Source organism: Phyllostomus hastatus, unplaced genomic scaffold (assembly GCF_019186645.2).
Source record: "Phyllostomus hastatus isolate PE091 unplaced genomic scaffold, TTU_PhHast_1.1 phas_scaffold_46, whole genome shotgun sequence".
NCBI classification, from domain to species: domain Eukaryota; kingdom Metazoa; phylum Chordata; class Mammalia; order Chiroptera; family Phyllostomidae; genus Phyllostomus; species Phyllostomus hastatus.
In genome coordinates this window covers 40,899,410-40,905,409 of record NW_025334032.1, presented here as the reverse complement: position 1 = coordinate 40,905,409, position 6,000 = coordinate 40,899,410, and positions in this window count along the sequence as shown.

Sequence of the window (6,000 nt, the reverse complement as noted above, 5' to 3'; positions counted from 1 at the left end):
CCTTGCACCCAGGTGGCGTGACTCCCAAGTCAATACCCTTTACCCCTATCTGTTTTTGATAAATGCTACATAACTAACTTTTTAAACGGCTTTACACCTTTAAGGAACTAAATCCTGTCTAAATGCAACTTTTTAAAATTCTGCAATTGGGCTTATTGCCATATACACTACATAATTAAACATGTCTGTCTCAGCCCTGCACTAAATTTAGTGATAAGTAATATTTCTGCTTTATGACAGGCATGAAACTTTCTTTTTCCCCTGTATGAAAATGCAAGACTTGAGGTAAAGACACTTGCATGTCTCTGTATACTAAAATGGAGAGGGTGAGAACCAGGAAAATAAATTAGTCTAACAATTTATCTTGGTAGCATAATGGTCCATTTCTAGCAAAGAACAAAACAGACATCGCATGATATGCTCTTGAAGTAATTTTTATGTTTAGGGATGATCAACCATCCAAGTACTTCAACAAAAAGAAAGTTTAATAATAAAAAGATAACAAAAAGCCCTTTCATTGGCCTTTCTATCAAGAAAAATATATTTATTTATAACCACAAAGAACCATACCAGTTTTCACGAAAGACTTCAGATTAAACATGTTCAGTAGCAGCACACTCACATAACAACTATTAAATGCAAAAATAAAAATCTACATTAAAAGCGTATTAGAGGCCAGCCTGAAGCAGAGGGAAACGGAAAAGAAATCAGAGTTAATGTCTGGCTAGGCAGCCGATTCAGTGTTAAGAGCCACCTGGTCTCGTTTCATGCTCCATGTCCACCGTCCTCACCGACGCACACATGGACGTGGTTTTTGATCTCCTGATGAAGTACAGTTAGTGAAGAACAATAGGGCAGTGCTGCAAAACCACTCCTTTTTAAGGTACTTTCCTATCAATAAAATTCTGAAAACATCTTGGACCCTGGAAAGGAAATGTTTACTTGGGAGATTTTTATTTTCATTTCCTGCATCTTAATTTTACAGTATCCATCTCAGAACAATCAAGGCGATGAGTACCATCATTGCATTGCAGATGATGCAGTTATGGTATTTAGGCATGAATTTACAAAGTCAGAGAGCCAGTTCTATAACAAAAATGGAGTTTGGAGTCAAGGATGTTGAAATAAGATTTTTCTGTCTCATCGTAGCTGTGTGGCCTTGAGACAGAAAATACAATATCTCTTAGATTTACTTTCCTTAATTATGAAATTAGAGTACTGTACATCAAAGGGTCCAGCCCATTCTACTGAGTTTTGTGCTGAACTTCAAAAATCTCGAACTTTAAATGTTTGGAAACAAACTCACAGCTTCTCCTTCTGTCACTGTTCATCATGGTTAATTCCGCCAGGATTTCACGTTGACCTGCTTCCCTCAAAGGCAGAGAGAGCTCAGAAGGACTGTATGTCTCCCTCTCTTCTCCTGCCTTCACATCCAGGCCACCCTCAGGCCTCCGGGGGCAGCGTAACATTGGTGGCTCAGTCCTCTCCCGGCTGGAAATGAGCAGATGGATGCGAGCATGTTCATGGTGGAGAGAGAAGCTGCTGAGGAAGCTGAGAAGTAGCAGCTCCTGGAGGCCCCGAAATGAGCCCACAGAGCATTTAATTGATGGCTGCGATGTGGGCGGTGGTCCAGCTGTTGAAAACCTTACACGTTCATGGTTTACTACTTTGCTTTTGCTTCATGGTGTTTGGGAAACTTTTTACTGTGGCCGTGTATGTAGAACAGGAAGAGAGCCCTGAGGCTATTTCACACTTTGACTCTGGTTGTGTAACAGGCGAGGAGAGCAGCCATCCGCTGTTGACGCCCGTCAGCTGCCTGCTCGTTGTCCCCTCGGTTGCGGTGGGTCAGCCTCACGCCCGCGGCGCCCCCAGGAACGCTGACGCTGCCGCAGGCAGGTGTCCGCCCACGTGCCCGGGGTTGCTCTGACCGTCTCCGGCTCGCATACCGTGTACCGGCACCTCGCTGGCTTAATGCCGTCTTTCAGCCTCAGAGTCTCCCAGTTCAGGCAATAAACGTGGGTCCACTCTGACCCTAGGGGGCCCAAGCAGAGCTCGAAACATCTCTCTGCAGGGCTCGAAAAGACAAAACTAAACAAAACACAATCTCCAGATTGCAGAAGGGACCCAGGTTAGGCCTCAAGGGAAGACCCCCCGAGGGAAGAATGCGCGACATCTATAAGTCAGGCCGGGAGTTACGTGGACGGAACGGCTTTCTCAGCTTCCACGTGCACCAAGGAGCGGGCCCCGGGGAGAGAGAAAGGGGGTGGCTGACTTGAGGACCAGAGCTGGGGTCTGCAGTGCATGAGGGAGGGGCGTGTGCTGAGAAACTAGACGTGAAAAGTCAGCAAGGTTCAGGACAACAAGCCTTGGAAACACATATCACGGAATTGCAGACCCATTCTATGGGCAGTAAACAAGATATTACAATATTTAAACAGTGTGAGCACTTGATTATATGTGCTTCATATAAAAAAATTTCACTCTGGCCTCAGTGTGATAATGGGTCGGGGCTAGTTGGGTTCAGGAACCTGGGCAGCCGGGGGGTCTCGGGGTCTCCTTAGCACGCTGAGGGGCTAGCGGCAGGGGGGAGAGAGGGCGTGAGCTGCAGGAGTGGTTGGAGGAAGGAAACTGTTCATTTTCAAGAATTAACAGGACTAACACTTGAGAAAAAACATGTTTGTCCTGAATGCTTCCATGATCTCACAGCAAAGAGGCATGCAGAAATCATCTCTGTGGACTGGTGAATATTTACATTACTTGCTTTGTTTACTTGTAAGCAGTTTTGACCTTAATTGCTGAAAGGGCCCGTCAGAGGGGGGATTTGGCCGGGTGTGTGCACAGGGCAGACCAGCGGAAAGAGAGAAATTCGGGCTCCGGCAGTGGGGGTTACCTCTGTTGATAAGCTGGTGTCTAACTGCTACTCATTTTGCCAGCCTTTGGACCTTACTTGTTTTGAGGATACAATGAAACTCAGTTATAATGAATCTTTCTGTAACTCCAGGCACCAGAATATTAGCATTTGTGACCTATGCAGATAATCTGAAGAAATGCATCTCGGGAATCTTACGTGTGCAAACAAGCAGGATTCCTAAGGACATTCTTCATAATGTTTTTGGCTTTCGGTTCTGAGAAAACTGAAACTCTTATGAGCCAAAGAGTTTCTCCTGCTGCTGACACCCCTGCACCGTCCCAGCCTATTATTCCTTTGCCTCTGATTAAGATAAAACATATTGTTTCAAGCTGACATGTTTCAAGTTCACTCTTTGTTGCATATTGTATGAAGCCATAACTTTATCTCTTCGCAGTGATATTTGTGCGGGATAGTAAATAAAAAGCTCTCAGGCTTGAATGCAGTCCAGTGAAAAAACACATAGGAAACTCAGATAACTAATTCTTGAAAAGAGTTCATCTCATATGAATAACTTCTGCCTGGTGGTATTTCATTTTAATTTAGCAGAAATGAAATTCTCGATGACTCCAAACTCTTAACACTTGCGGTGCAGACATTAATTCATGTGCTTCTCATTATAGTCAGGGAGTGGAATAGGCCGGAATCGGCACCCATGACCTGGAGGACGTGCCCCTTAATTTCTGGGTTTGCTCTCAGACATGAAACTCATTAGGTCTTGTGGTTACAGTCCTCACCCATTCAACAGAGAGGTGTTTAATTATTACGACCAAGGAGGTGACTTTAATTCTTAGGAAGAAAGAAAATAAGTGAGGCCAGGAAAAGTTTTTAAAGTTGACCCGTAATCGTGCTAAGTATAATGATGTACCCTCCTTTATATTATTTACCGAATACCAATGAATGAAATGTTTTATTTTCACAGGCAATTTGCTACAAGAAGTGCGTTTGTCTTCCATAAGGTAAGTGCCTTTTAAGAAATATTATACCAAACGAACGTGGTTTTTAATTTATAGCTTTGAAGAGCCTGTTAATTTTAAAGCCCTGTGGCTGGCAGCTGCGCTGTTCAAAGGCAAGGATATATAATATTAATTATCTGAAGCTCTAATTATTGTTTATGGTGCACGCGTTATGTATAAAGGACAGGCTGGAACATGTTTTTTTTTTCTATTTTAGTAAGAATAACCAATTAACCTGGTGATTTTTCAAAGAAATGTCTCCTGAAGTAAAATGCAAAGAACACAGTTGGGTTGGGTCACTGTGCTCTCAGTTCTGGGTGGTCGTGAACAATTGTCATGGAAAGTTCCAGCCACTTGGGCGTGGCTGTCATTTTCTGTTAAGGGTCTTCCTTTGTTATTTGTTTGGTACCTGAGGATTGGAGAATGTCTTAGTCATTTTGAAAGTTATAAAGGGTTGTGTCTTCACAAAGGTATTTGCCAATAAGACTAAATATATCCTTTTCTTGAATACATCTATGTTATAAAATTTAGTAATATATGAGGTTTAACCATGAGTTAAGTTTTAGTGCTGACTCAACCTGGTATTTAAATTTTCAAGACTCCTGGGAGGTTTAAAAGTAAACGAAATGTTTAAATAGAGTATATGTGATACTTCATTATGCAACGAAAAATGGCCAGTGAGTGGTTTTCTTGCTCCGAACTCGGACGGGCAGTTCCAACATGATGGGTTATTACCGATGGTGTACCTGGCGTAGACAGAGACTTAGTCTCTCAAAAAAGTCACGGTTGTGTCTTCCCAAGATGCCTTCTGCTGCCTCCTGCCAGACATCCATCCAGATGATGCTCCTGTTCCCTGGTCTCACTGGTTCGTGTGGGCTGCAGGACTGTAGTTGCCACCCTTGTCCTTGTGGCTGCTGGAGTGAGAGAAACGCGTCGTCTTCAGGGCCTGCAGGCCGTTCCGTGGGTTGTGATAATGGAGCACCTGAATGTTTAGTCACGTTGTTGAGATCGGTAAACTCGTAGGTTACAGTTTATTCACCGAAGTGTTATTTTATTGCCTAATCTATATTTCTATGGTCAGGTGAAGCTGGCCTATCAGCTTGATTTGCCACATTCGTACCACATTCAGTGAGTAAAGAAATGCACTTTGGGGGAAAAAAGAAAACTGTTACTTTTTAAACCCCTGCACTATTACAGTAGGAGCCCGTAACATGTTAAACATGCAACCAAGAAGGGTGTGCAAAAGCGTAGTTCCCAAATTCCCCCATGTCAATGTGGATAGTTACTATGCTAGCACTACAACAAAGTTTTTTTATAAATTTAATCTTCACTATGTAAACTTCTGACAAACAAGTTACCCTAATCAGTGTTTAGACTACACATCACAACAACTACCTAGTGCAGTCAAATTTTCAAATTTTTCCCCAGTTCCCCCTCCACCTCCCACGAACGCTGCCGTGCACACGTGCGGCGCAGGCTCTGGGGCCCACGTAACTCACGTGCAAACCCTGCCGCAGCTCTTGCTGTCTGTGCGAGCTCAGGCCGGCCACTTCACCCATCTGTGAGGTCGTCCTCGTTTTCCCCACTCTGTGGCATAGTACAATAGCCCCTGATGCACAGGAGATTCTGAGACCCCCAGTGCACGCATGGACCCACAGGTAGTTCAGAACCCTGTATACATTATGTTTCTCCTAAACATACCTGTGGTAACGCTTAATTTATAAGGTATGCACAGCACGCTGTTAACAGCGATAACTAATCGTAAAGGAGAACACATAACAATATACTGTGATAACGGTTGAGGTGGGTGTGGTTTCTCGAAGCTTCTTTGTGGTAGTGTTGCCCATCCGTGTGATGCTGTGAGAGGACAGGTGAGGAGAAGAGGTCAGGTGAGCAAGGGCGCTGCAGCAGTGTCAGGCTACTGTCAGGGGTCTTGCAACAAAAGCACTGCGATACGTGAGATGCAAGATCTGGTAACCCAGAGATACTACATGATGGACGGATGGGCCAGGCACCTCTGAAGTGTGGGAGCCCCGGACAAAGGGGTGACTCGTGTCCTGGGCAGGAGACGGCCCAGGAAGGTGTGAGATTTCATCACGCTACTCAGAAAGCTGTGCAGTTGGAAATGTATCAAGT